At 41.8% G+C, this 14,661-nt stretch overlaps 1 long non-coding RNA gene across 1 annotated transcript in view; it reads right to left on the bottom strand.

The window, feature by feature from the left end:
- Positions 1-258: 258 nt before the first annotated feature.
- The window catches only part of LOC133093676 (uncharacterized), a 48,306-nt gene continuing 33,903 nt past the window's right edge, over positions 259-14,661 (bottom strand). Inside the window, exon 3 of the long non-coding RNA XR_009701299.1 lies at positions 259-302. This is a non-coding gene — a long non-coding RNA (uncharacterized LOC133093676). The remainder of the gene's footprint in view (positions 303-14,661) is intronic.

Here is a 14,661-nt window from a genome sequence, read left to right as displayed (position 1 = left end):
ATTTATTTTTATTGAAGTATAGTTGATTTACAATATCGTGTAAGTTTCAGGTGTGATCCTTTCTTTTCTTTCTTTCTTTTTTTTTTTAATATTTATTTATTTGTCTGCGCCGGGTCTTAGTTGCTGCACTTGGGATCTTCGTTGCGGCAGGCGGGCTCTTAGTTGTGACGTGCATGTGGGATCCAGTTCCCGGACCAGCGATGGAACCTGGGCCCCCTGCCTTGGGAGTGCAGGGTCTTAACCACTGGACCACCAGGGAAGTCACTCAAGTTACTTTAAACACAGTATTTTGACTGTACACCCTAGTAGGATAGATCACAGGGTTAAAAAAAAAAGATCAAAAGGAATCAAAGCTGCATTCAGGGGTCTTATTGTCTGTTGTAATATTGGTATGGTTATTCTGAAAAGAGTAGAATCAATAAATACACCCCTAACCCCAAGATTATGGTGTATAAATATTATTACCCTTTAAAAGGAACCAGGGCTCTTTGGACAAATTTTGCCACATCTGGGGAAGGAAATATACAAAAAGATCCTGGTACATCTTGTCGTAACAGAAATCAAGGAACATGTCAAAGGCTACTGGGGGCATCTCAGTAGTACACTGGAACAGCTTGAAGAAGCTCTTGCTGGCCAAAGATGGGAAAATTTAAGCATCAAAAATAATAATGAAGAATGAAATATTGCCATTTGCAGCAACATGGATGGACCTAGAGAATAGTATACTTAGTGAAGTAAGTCAGACAGGGAAAAACAAATATGATATCACTAATACGTGGAATCTAAAAACTAATACAAATGGATCTATCAATACATACAAAACAGAAACAGACTCACAGACATAGAAAACAAACTTATGGTTACCAAGGGGGAAAGTGATGAGGGGAGGGATAAATCAGGAGTTTGGGATTAACATATACACACCACTATACATAAAACAGATAAGCAACAAGGATTTACTGTATGTATAGCACAGGGAATTATATTCAATATCTTATAATATTACCTACAATGGAAAATAATCTGAAAAAAATATGCATATGTATAACTGAATCACTTTGCTGTGTACCTAAAACTAACACAATATTGTAATTCAACTATACTTCAATTAAAAATAACAATAATTATTATTTCAATAGATTGAAACACCAACTATGTAAAAGTATACTTTAAAAAACACAACAAATATATAAAAATACATTGATTTGTAATGATAATTTTATAAAGCCGTCATTGGATGTCTTTGGAGGTTGCTAGGATGTCTACTCATTCTGAAATTGACACTTAAAAAGAATCCAGCATTTATCTTGCCTTTCCCATTCAGACTCTTTTTCACGGTAAACAAATAGTTGATTAAATTCTTCTTTACAGAAAAATCACAAATGATAAATGTAGGAAGAGTTAATGACTTAGAAAATGACTATTTTGCAATCTCTAGTGAAATCATAGCGATAACGATCAACAATGGCTGCCAAAAGCATGGCGTGAAAGGTGAATGGGAGACTGTAATAGATGGGTTAGGCTGATGCCATCTGAACCAGCTGATAAGTATTAAGATCACTAAAAGCGAGACAGTCGGATATTATGTATCTCCTGATGTGAGGAAATAGGAAGTACACAGCACCACCTATAGAGAAATTTTGTTAAATAAATATTTTTAAATTTTAAACATTTTTTAAAACGAAAAAAGAAAAGGAAGATCCTAACTCTAATCAAGTCTCTGCTTCTAATTATTAGTTTTCAGAAACACAAGGGATGGAATAACATGTAAATAACAGTTCAAAATTAAATCAGATAAATACAGAAGGCAAGACACCCTCTAGTACAAATGATTTAGTTTCTTCACCAAATAAATAGCATTTTTAAAAAGAAGAGAAAAAATTTACAGCCTAAAAGAGATTTAAGAAACACACTAATGAAATGAAATGTGTGCACCTTTTTGCATCCTGGTTCAAATAAACCAACAAAAAAAATACAATAATTTGGAAAATCAGGAAAAACTGAACTCACACTGGATATCAGATGATATTAAAGAATTATTATTATGGGGGTGGGGGAGTAATCATGGGTATTGTGGCTATGCTTCTTAAAAGTCCTTATCTGTTAGAGGTACACATTACTGTACTTACAGATTAAATTACATGATGCCTGGGAATTACTTTCAAATACTCAAAAAAAAAGTGGGGGAGGAGATGGTACAAGAATGGCAGGAAATTTATCACTGTTGAATTTGGATGATGGGTCACGAGGATTCATTATAATATTCTCTCTAATTTTGTGTACGTTACATAATGAAAAGTTAAAGATAAACATATTATCACCTTAATAGTTGCAGAAAAAGTTCATTTGATCACGGTCAACACCCATTCATAATTGCTATTCTTAGCAAATTAGGAATAGAAGGGAATTTACTTAACTAAGCATGCCTATCAAAACCTACAGCAAACATTATAGTTAACAATGAAACAAACATTTTAAAAAATCAGGAATAAAACAAGGATGCCCCTACTATTACCACTTCTCAGCAATGCTGAATCAGAGAACCTAATCAGTGCAAAAATTCAAGAAAAAGAAATGAGATACAAGGATTGGAAAAGAACAAATAACAGTTAATTTTCTTAAATGAAATGATTCTCTACCTAGAAAAACCCAAACTGACAAGAAACAAATTATTAGAATAATTCTCAGAATAACTAAGTTTAGCAAGGGAATGGTAAATAAAACAAATGGTATTTACCCTCAGCAGGAAGAGAGAGGATTCAACAGGGATAGAACACAGGTAGCTTTCAAAAGCATTGGTAATGTTCTATTTCTTTTTTTTTTTTAATTATTTATTTTATTTATTTATTTTTGCGTTGGGTATTCGTTGCTGTGCACGGGCTTTCTCTAGTTGAGGCGAGTGGAGCTACTCTTTGTTGCGGTGCACGGGCTTCTCATTGTCGTGGCTTCTCTTGTTGCGGAGCACGGGCTTTAGGCACGCGGGCTTCAGTAGTTGTGGCTCGGGGGCTCAGTAGTTGTGGCTCCCGGGCTCTAGAGCGCAGGCTCAGTAGTTGTGGCACACGGGCTTAGTTGCTCCGCGGCATGTGGGATCTTCCCGGACTCGGGCTCGAACCCGTATCCCCTGCATTGGCAGGCGGATTCTTAACCACTGCGCCACAGGGAAGCCCTGTTCTATTTCTTAAGATAGATGGTGGAGAGGAGGCTGTTTATTTTATTATACTACATACCTTATAGTGTGTGTGTGTGTGTGCATGCACGTGGTTTTGTTTGTATGAAATATCTTATAATAAAAAACTAAAAGCAAATGAAAAATAATGGATTCCCTATTTCTGGAATTCCTAAAGCATAAAACATATGGCCACGTCTGTCAGGGATGTTGTAGAGAGAATTCTTGCTTTGGGAAAATTACAGTAACTTGCTCTTGAATGTCAGTTGCCATTTTCAAAATTTCTCTAATAGTTTTTATATCACCCAATTATTGCCATGTGGCAGTGTGAACTTGGGGTTGCCCACGCTAAAGGTTCAGAAATAGCCAAAACAAAACCTATGAATCACAGAAGTAGTAATTAGTAAAAAAAAAAAAAAAATTATTGTGCACAACATCAAAAAGACAGTTTGCAAACTGGGAGCACTCAAGCCAAACCTGGAATGAGGCTCGGGGGTACAACGTTACAAAAACAGCTCATATAGTGAGAAGGCAGTGTCTTCGTAGTAACTGGTAATTAAGCTAAATTAATAACTATGCTGATTTTGTCTGCTCAGGGAAACTTCAAGACTGGTCCCCATTTGCTTTTGATTTTAACCCCAAATATTCAGATATTTACCAAAATTCTGGAAATAAAAAAATTTTAACATACACAACTATTTTGAAACACTGCATGGATCGACACTGTGAAGGCCAAACAGAAGACATCTATCTGTAGGCTCCTAGGCTATGATCTCTGTCTAGACTCATCATCTTAGGAGTAGCCTTCCACCCTGAGTGAGTAGGGTCATTCCCTTTTAGACGGGCCCTGAGTTCTCCAGTACACCCCACAACTCCCCATTCTTCTTACACCCTGCCATCTTCATTCTTCTACACTGGCCCAGCAGGTAGCTGAGTTTGCAAACCTGTCTTCCAGAATCTACGGCGTTCATGGGAATTACCTGTATTTCTCTCAATTCACCATCAGAGGGCAGGCGTGGAAAACAAGAGGAGAAACCCATAGCTTTTGCTACTACTAGTACTTTGAGGGAAAGGAATCTAGGGATTAACCATGTGCATCTGAATTTTCACCATGAAAACGTTACATGTTTATCTGAATTGAGAGGTATTCTGCAAACATAAGGTATGAGGCTGGGAATGTTCATGTCTTGCTAGAGCTGATCAAAATCAGCAGCCACAGTCTAAAGTGGGGCCTTCTCTATACAAATGCTGCTCTAAGGATCAGAGCTTGGCGTTATGCAAGCATGTGGCTCGGGACAACCAGAAACTTGGTTTATTTCAGAAATTCTTATAAATGAGTGAATGATTCAGTAAGCTTCAATCACACTTTTCTGCTGAACGTGTCTCTTGAAAATCTCTCCGGGTCTTCTCTCTTCATATAGTAAATAAGGACTCTCTACGGGGCAAGGAGGGGACAAGCTAGCCTCTGTCACAAACAATGGCCAGTTACACAGCGTGTGGTGTGCTGGTAAATGCTTAGCAACCAGTTCTCAAAATAAACAAAAAAGCCAAAAACTCTGATTCATGGCATTGCCATTTCCATGGCGTAAATACTCCTACCTTGACCAACTTCAAGCTACCAACATGGCGTCACTGAACATGGAGTTGGGAATAGATGCACACAATGGGCTCTCAGCAGCCAGAACAAGTCAGCTTTACCACACCACTGACTCCCACCCACCCTCCACCTCCATTTCAAAGTTAACTCAACTGTGGAAGCAGGCCTACCCTAACATTTGCAGAGTTTAGGGTGAGGATATAAATGGAGGTCCAAAGACTATACGTCTAAATATTTAAGTTATAAGTCAAACTAACAAACTGTTCATTAAAATATCGCTTATCCTGCTGCCATGACAAATATACCATCATAATTACCTAGTCAGGTTTACATTTAGAATTCTATGCCTAACACAGCCAGACAGAAGAAGCCATCCCTGGCCCTCTATCCCAGGCCCAGGTCCTGCCCCTGCTCACCGCAGCACACACAGCCCTAGTCCGTGCATCCAAGCTCCACTGCACCCTGTGCAAACAGCAGCCGCTTGGCCATCCCTTGGCCCAAGTGTGAGCACATTGGCAGTGTGGTCTCTGCACAGGAGAATGGGCCCAGGGTAGAGGCCACACCAGCATAAAAGTGGACTTGAGGTCATCTGGGCAGGGAGTTATGGGGTCCCAAGTACCTGAAGCATGGAGGAAGGGGTGAGTCTCCAAATGGGCATGTCTCCATTGCCCTGTAGATTCTTCATCCCATGGGGAGGGTAAAGCCAGACCAGGGCCAAAGCAGGCCCTTTAGAGTACAGGACTCAGAGCAGGGAACTGTCGCTGAGAGTGATTACTGCACAGAAGTCCCTCCAGTCATCCAGGTCCTCTGATGATCTACAGTGTTTAACCTCCCGACCTTGACAGGGCTCCTGAAATTTCAGTCACTCAGGTAGAGTACTGAGTACTTACAATTGGCTGGGACTGAGCTGTATGGTGAAGGAATGAAAAGATCCTTCTGGCCCAATATTCCCAAAAGGATAGTTCATTACACTGAGTCTTCACTTATACTTTATTACACTGAGTCTTCACTTATACTTTAGGGTGGGGTCATCAAACCAGGACCCGAGGGCCAATCCTGCCAGGCTGTTTTCGTATGGCCCTTGAGTCTAGAATGGATTTTACATTTTGAAAGACTTAGGAAAAAATCAAGAGAAGACTATTTCATGACATGGGAAAATTATATGAAATTCTAATTTCAGTATCCATAAATAGAATTTTATTGGAACACAGCCCAGCGCATTTGTTTACACATTGTCTGTGGCTATTTTCACTCTACGACTGAAGAATTGAAGGGCTGCCTCAGAGACTATGGCCACAAGGCCTAAATTATTTACTCTGACCCTTTACAAAGAAAGGTTGCCTGCTTTAGAGTTAAATTTCTATCCTGTGTTTCTCCAAAGAAGATGGGTGATATGGAGGGTAAAGGGATGTGAACCCCTGAGAAGGAAGGGCAGAAAGGGGACCAGGAAAAGGGAGACCAGAAGTTCTGACTGGGCGAACTGCAGAACCTTGCCCCCTTTCCTTAGAAAAGAAACGCTACACAAAGGCAGCGAGGGCCTGCAGGGAGGGCATTTAAGGACAAAGAGGAAGGAGAAGTTGGCATGTTACCCTCTAACTTCATCAACACCCAGGCCAGGGTTTGCCTTTATTTTTCCCATTAATCTCATTTATAGCCTCCACTTAATTGGAACATTAAATCTCAACAGTGGAAGTCGCTACAGTTCCTTGTCCGTGTAATGATTTTTATGGTTGGAAACAGCATTGAGGGCTCATCGTTAAAATATCTAGAGCAGCTCTGTCTACTAGAAATACAATGTAAGCCAGGTAATAACCTATAAGGGAAAAGAATCTGAAAAAAAATAGATATATATGTATGTATAACTGAATCATTTTGCTGTACACCTGAAACTAACACAAAACTGTAAATCTACTATATTTCAATTAAAAAAAAAAAACAACTAAGGGTAGACAAACTTTAAAAAAACAAAGAGGGAATTCCCTGGTGGTCCAGTGGTTAGGACTCTGCACGCTTTCACTGCCAGGGCCCGGGTTCAATCCCTGGTCAAGGAACTAAGATCCTGCAAGCCTTGCGGTGCAGCCAAGAAAAAAATAAAATAAAAATAAAAAATAATAATGTAAGCCAGAATATAATTTTTAATTTTCTAGTAGCCTCATTTTAAAAAGTAAAAAGAACCGGTAATATTAATAAAGTCTCTTACTTGATCCAATATATCTACAGTATTATCAATTCAACATGTAATCAATATAAAATTATTAATGAGCTATCAAATTATTCTCAACACACCTAAATATTTTCTAATAACTGAGTCAAGTTTCAGGTTTTAAATGTAAATTGAAATTAAATAAAATTAAAATTCAGTTCCTCAGTTGCACTAGTCACATTTTAAGTGCTTAATAGTCACATATGGCTAGTGACACTGTATTGAACAGTGCAGCTCTACACAAATCCACAATACAGAACTGCCATGCATTGTTCTCTGTGATTAGTTTCTATCAAAACAGGGCATCATTAAATATTTACAGAGCACTTATTCTCTCCCTTTAAGCTTTCCAGACAACAGGAAAATGGCATGTGTAATGTCTCCATGTTGACTGCCTTCTTTGCTTTCTGGCACTGCAAAATATTCCAGGCTCACCTCGAAACTTCCCAGCAGCTTCATCTTTTTAACAGATAATTTCGGCCAGGTCATCCCCTGCTTCACACCCCTCAGTGACTTTCAGAGAATAAAATCCTTACTGCAGCTTCAAGGCCCTTTTTCACTTCTCAAGCCTCAATCCCTGATGCTCTCCTCCCTTGCTCCCCTTGCCCACCTGTACTCCAGTTACATGGGGGTTCTGACAGTTCCTAAGACATGCCCAGCTATTTCGACCTCAGGGCCTTTGCACGGCTGGCTCTGTCATGCTTCACTTTTCACCTCATATCCCCTCCGCAGAAAGGATTTCTCGACCTCTGTACCTAAAAGAACTCCCGTCCTCAAGTTACTTATCATCTCACCACCTACCCACCTCACCTCAGCACTGGGTATAATCTCTGTCATGGTTGCTTTAAAGCATATATATTTTCAACTCTTTTTTCTTTATTTTTGGCATTTAAAAATAAGGTTTAAATAAATACAAATGCAACAGCTATAAATGCAGACTGATAAAGGAAAGTTGAATTGGGCATCATATCTGACAGTGTTGCCATTGGTGACATGATTTCCAACCCCTTGAACAACCCTTGGCAAAACTCCAAACAAAATAAAGTACATTGTTCTTTGATTTACACAGCAGTTGCACTCCTGGAAAATTCAGTGTTTATTAAAATTAAGCAGAAAATACTTTTGTGTTTACATATAAAACGGGATTAGGTTTTAGGCTCAGAGCATTATAAACAAGTTTTCCACCTACTTGAGTGTCAGGCAGGGCACTTGAGAGTCATGTACAATCTGCAACCATTTTTCACTGAGCCAGACTGTCCTGGGCCTGGCAGGATGTTTAGCATCCCTGACCTCACCCTGACCTTGCCAGCAGGTCCCCCAATCACTGTGCCACTCAAATGGGTCCCCATTTGACTGAGATTTCTAAAACATTTTGATTTCTAAAACCCATCTGTTTTAGATTTCTAGAACATCTCCTGGGCTGGCTAGGGCCATTGTTTTTAAAGAAGTCGTGACACAAGACTGAGGCCCATAGATTAGGTAAGCAAAGAGACCACGGGATAGGTGTGTCTGTGATCACCCCACCTCACCACAGCAGCTATCGCGATATTAGAAACGGGCTCTAACTGCTGGGAAGATATTCTGTTATCAGGAAGGTAACAGAGCACCTGTGCGTGAGGTCTTCCCTGAGCCCAACAGGGAGTCACCCCTTCTTCCTCTAATCCCCGTCGCTTGGCACCTCTCTTGGGCCACTGAGGGCTTCTGCTGTGTATCAGTATTACCTAGGGTACAGTCGTCCTCCCTATTAGCCTGCAGGCTCCAGGAGAGCTGCATCCAATCCACTCCTGCATCTCCAGCATCCAGAATGGAACCCAGCATATACTCCACCAATGTTCGTGGAAGAAATAACATGTGTATGTGCTTTAACCAGGGAAGAATGGGAGACAGAGCAGGCCTGAGGCAAGCCCTCTCCCAGGCTGCTCCTAAATGCACCGCTGGTCATCTGGGAGCCCTGAGCCCCACCGTGGACCAGGTCCTGGGCTAGACCCGGGATGCAAGTGAGCAAGATAAACGTCTGCGCCTGGAGAGGAAACAGACCCCACACCCTTGGCAACTGTGGCAATTGAGGAATGCATGGGACTGGGTGTTGTGGAACAGGGGCAGCTAACTCTGCCTAGAATGGCTGGAGCCAGGGAACAGGTCCGAAGGATGGTGTCTGAGCAGAGAGTAGGGGTTAGCAGGAGTTGGCCTGGGTGAGGATAGAGATAGTTCCAAGCAGAGGGAGCCAAGCTTGCAACGTCACATTAAGGGAACTCTTCCTCCAGATACCCCTTAGGCACTGCCCTCCTCTGGTCACCACCATGTCAAGGAGACAGGAAGAGCACAGGAGACAGACTGGGGGCAAGTTCCAGACCATAACTTACTTTAAAAGACAAACAAACTGCATATCCAACGGTCAGCCCCGCCTCTCTCTCACCAAGCCTCAATTACTGACCAAGTTCTTCAGAGCTTAGACAAGTCCTCTTGGCTTCCTGAGGATTCCACCTGTTGCAAGTGCCTTTCCTTGGGGATATGATGTTTCCAGACCAACATCTATTTAAAAAATGTGACCTGACCTTCCTACACTGTTGGTGGGAATATAAACTGGCACAAGCACTATGGAGAACAGTATGGAGGTTCCTGAAAAACTAAAAATAGAGTTACCATATGATCCAGCAATCCCACTCTTGGGCATGTATCTGGAGAAAACTCTAATTCAAAAAGATACATGCACCCAATGTTCATAGCAGCACTATTTACCATAGCCAAGACATGGAAGCAACCTAAACGTCCATCAACAGAGGAATGGATAAAGAGAATGTGGTACATATATATAACGGAATACTACTCAGCCATAGACAAGAACAAAATAATGCCATTTGCAGCAACATGGATGGACCTAGAAATGATCACACTAAGTGAAGTAAGTCAGACAGAGAAAGACAAATATCAGATGATATCACTCATATATGGAATCTAATTTTTTTAAAATAATATAAATGAACTTATTTACAAAACAGAAACAGACTCACAGACTTCGAAAACAAACTTATGGTTACCAAAGGGTAAACGTGGTGGAGAGGGATAAATTAGGTGCTTGGGATTAACATACACACACTACTATATATAAAATAGATAATCAACAAGGACCTACTGTATAGCACAGGGTTCTCTATTCAATATTCTATAATAACCCATATGGGAAAAGAATCTCAAAAAGAATGAATATATGTATGTGTATAACTGAATCACTATGCTATACACCTGAAACTAACACAACATTGTAAATCAACTATATGCTAAAAAAATATTTTTTAAAAAGTGAGACCTGATTCACTTAGCCAGTCAACTTCTCTCCCTAGCACATCTTTGTGGGGAAGGCAGAGGCACTCAGGTTTACAGAGCTCCTACTCTGTTCCAGATGTGGTTCCAGGTGCTCTACATATGTCACCTGGTGCAATCCTCCCAACACACCACAGAGCAGGCATTAAAATCCCTGTTTACAGTTGAGGAACCTGAGGCTCAGAGAGGCCATGCAACGTGCCCAATATCACACAGCTCTTAAGGGGCCTACCAGTCACCCCCCAGCCCCTAACAACAACTTCATGATGGTTTGAGGGGTGAAGGTGTGACCTGTGTGAGGACTCCAGGGGTAGGATTCTCAGGAAGAGTCTCCTTGGCCAGGAAGAAGAATCAGCCAGTCTATGACAGAGGTGCAGTCTGGGGTCTGGCTCAGGTGATCATCAGTGAAGCACAGAAGACACCTTCCTCTAAGAGGTTTGTGAGCCTTAAACGAGTGAATGCCTGGTACATAGTAGAGGCTCACTCCCATGCGTTCCCTGCCCTGCTATCCTGATATGCCTGTGCTCTGTTATCCATGGACAGTTAGTTTTCCAGCCTTTGCCCACAGTTGGTGCCTCTGCAAATCAATCAGGCAAATAGCAGGAGACAGGCAGTGCACTCAAACCTTTTAACTAAAGAGACTTTGCAAAGGCACAATAGGCAGGGATAAGGCAAACCATCAAGAGGTTATGAGCTACTGAAGTACCAGCCGTGCTGAGAAACCCTTTCTACCCCCAGACCTGAAGGACAAAAGAAGGGGACAGAATTACTGGAGTCTAGTAAAAGCTGGGACTGCAGAGAAAGGTCTGCCCACCAGAAGCTGTGGCTGTACCTCATTGGTTCTCAAATTTTACAGAGCATCAAAATCACCTTGGAGGGCTTGTTCAAATACAGATTGCTGTTTTGCTATTATAAATATTCTTAAACGCTAAAAAAAAATACAGATTGCTGGGCTCCCCAGAAGGTTTGGCGTTGGGCCAAGAACTTGCATTTCTATGAAGCTCCTAGGTGATGAAGATGCTGCTGGTACGCTGATCACTTTTTGAGACCCAGTGCCCCGGAGAAGCAGAACCACAGTGAAGAGGTGTAAATACCCTGACCTCTCTCCTTCCATCTTCCAATCCTCTGCTGCTGTTTTCCATTGGCTGGACCCAACCTGATTGCTAGAGGGTAGAGGCTGGAGAGAACCTACTGCTGGGACACAGAGCAGGGAAGGAAATGGATCTGAGAGGCGCAGAACAAGGAATAATCAGCAACCCTCCTCCCCTCCCCCTCCCCTCCACTTCTACCACCCCATTCTCATTCAAATAGTCTTCTGTCCTATGGCTTCTCTGAACATTATTCTTGAGAGCTAGAATACATTATATTTTGCTCAGAGGCATCAAGAAAATTATGATTCTCTTATTTCCCTGCAGTAATTGTATGCATTTCCTGTGTTGAGAAGTATTGAGATTCATATCCGGAATAAAGCTGTCATTCTTCACCCCTTTTAATTCAGCTTTCCCACAGCTGTTTCCAGGAGGTGAGTTTTCTGATTAATTTTTTTTTCTTAGAATTTAAGGGTTTTTTTAAACCTAAGAAAATGATAATAAAACAGTATTTCTTGAACTTTCTCACAATGTCTCTTCTTATATCCCTTGCTCCCAACTTTGAGGAGTAAAAACATTTTTTTCTTAGCAGTGAGCCTAAATCTCTGAAGATTTGTATGAAGGGTTCAGGAGGAAGAAAATCTGTTTAAATTAAATTCCACTTTATATTTGTGAATGAAAACATTAACCAGTGTTAGTAGTTCTTCAAAAATCCCAAGTCTCCAGAGCGATCCTTGAGACTGAGATAATTTATACACAGCAACTCCCAGAACTGAGGCAGGATTGATAAGAAAAGAAATCAAGGTGCTCTGGGCCAGGAGCCTGGGGGGAATGAACCTTGCTGAAGTGTGACTTAAAGGCAGCTTCTGAGTCACTGAAGATGTTCTCCCCCACCGAATGCCCTCACGCTGCCCCTCAGCCACCGGTCAGAGTTCCCGGCTGCTCTGCCTTCCTCTCTGAGTAACCATGCTCTTTGCCTACAAAGGGGCTAGGGTTTACCTTTTGCACCAACTCTCATCCATTGATAGTGGCAGCCTGTAGTGTTGTGTGGAGAAGAATCGTGGAGCTTACCTTCCAGTAAAACGAGTCAACAAATAAAGGAATGAGACAATTTTAAATCGTGGTAAGGAAACAAATCCTAACATGGGAGTGTCTGGCAGAGGTAACTTTAAATAGAGGGGTGGTCATGGGAGACTGCTCCATGGTATTTGAATTTAATCTGAAGAATGGTATTTTAATACACACTGAAAGATGAAAATGAACCTGGCATACAATTGCCAAAGGAAGCAAAGGCCTGGAGGAAGAAAAGAGTTTGGAATATTCCAGGAACAGGATGAGGCCAGTGGAGCTAGAGTAGAACAATCAAGGGAGGGAACAGTATGAGATAAGTTTAGAGAAGCTGGCCAAAGGCATATGGAGCCTTGTAGATGAAGTGTAACAGGTATTCAGAGCTGAGTAACAAACCAACCCAAAACTTAGTGGCTTAAAGCAACAGCCATTTATTTGCTCACAATTCTGGAAGGCAGCCATTTGGGCTGGGATTAGCAGAAGAATCACCAGTCTCACCTGGTGTCACTTAGGTGGCTGCCATCATTTGGTGGCTCGTCTGGGACTAGATGATCTGTGATGGTTTCCCACACACGTCTGGTGGTCAGTGCTGGCTATTGGCCGGTCAGTCTAGAGGGCCTCAGATGGAAGAGCTCTTCTCTGTCAACATGATCGCTCATCCTCCAGGAGGCTAGGCTAGCCTTCTTCACATGTCGGTCTCAGGGGAACATTCCAAGAGGATAAAAGTAGAAGCTGCAAGGCCTTTTGAGGCTTAGGCTTAAAAGTCAAATAACGTCACTTGTACTACATTCTATCGGTCAACACAAGGCACAAAGCCAGGCTAGATCCAAGGGGCAGGAAAATGGACTACTCCTCTTTATGGGAGGAGTGGCAAAGTCACATAGCAAAGGGGCATGTGGAAAGGGATGGGAAAAATTTGTGACCAATTCCGCAATATACTCCACCAAGGTAAGAGGTTTACATTTTAATCTAAGAACAACGGGAAGTCACTGATGAGTTTCAAATATGGGAATCAGGTAAATCTGGTTTATGCTTTAAAAGGGTCACTCTGACAAACAAACAAACTCATAGAAAAAGAGATCAGATTTGTGGTTACCAGAGGTTGGGGAGCGGGGAGGGGGAACTGGATGAAGGCAGTCAAAAGGTACAAACTTCCAGTTATATGATAAATCAGTAGTAGGGATGTAATGTACAACATGATAAATATAATGAACACTGCTGTATGTTACAGATGAAAGTTGTTAAGAGAGGAAATCCGAAAAGTTCTCATCACAGGGAAGAATATTCTTTTCTCTTTCTTTCATTTTGTATCTGGATGAGATGACGGATGGTCACTAAACTTATTATGACAATCCTTTCATGATGTACGTAAGTCAAATCACTATGCTGTGCACCTTAAAGAATCACTCTGGTAAATGGGTGGCGTAAGGCAAGAATGTAAATAATGAGAGTGAGGCAGGAATGTAAGCAGAGAGACAGGTTAAATGGCGCTGGCAGTCGTCCAGGCTGGAGATGGAGGCTAGCCAGAGTGGGGACAGGGGAAGAGTTCCAGCCTGCTCTTCCTGACAGCCTGACCTACAGATTTGGGGCTTACCTAGCAAGTCTTTAAAATCACATAAGAAATTCCTTCCAATAAATCTCTTGATACATTGTATATTCCTACTGGTTCTGGTTCTCTGGTTGAACCCTGGCTAATACAGGCGTCATCCACAAATATATAATATAGATGATCTCTTACACCACAGGACTGTGTGAGATCTCCCAGGGAAAGAAAAGAGAGGAGGGCTAAGGAGACACCAGCCCAGGGCACACCAACACTTAGAGGTCAGTTAAAAGAGGAAAAGAGAGAAAAAGAGACTGAGAAGGAACACCAAGAGGAGTAGGAGTAAACCCTTGTGAGTGGGTTGTCACGAAAGCCAAAAGAAAAAAGTGTTTCAAGAAGGAGGGAGCAGCCTGGCATCGGTGCCCTGGGGACGCCTCTTGCACCTTGACTCTGGCTGGCTACTCAAGCTGTCTGTGCTGGGTGTCCTGTGTACACACTTTGGAAGTGACAGTGCCATGAGTGCAACCTCCAGCTTAGAGCTGAATGGATTGCAGCCGTTACCATTACTGCTGGGACAGCTGCAGTTGGTTATCTAGCTTGCAAAAGATTTTATGTTAGAGATCATTGCAGCAAATCTATGGTAAACCTTCACAGCCAGAAAGAAAACTCCAAGAT

Source organism: Eubalaena glacialis, chromosome 6 (assembly GCF_028564815.1).
Source record: "Eubalaena glacialis isolate mEubGla1 chromosome 6, mEubGla1.1.hap2.+ XY, whole genome shotgun sequence".
Classification (NCBI taxonomy): Eukaryota; Metazoa; Chordata; class Mammalia; order Artiodactyla; family Balaenidae; genus Eubalaena; species Eubalaena glacialis.
This window is presented reverse-complemented; position numbering and strand designations above follow the sequence as displayed.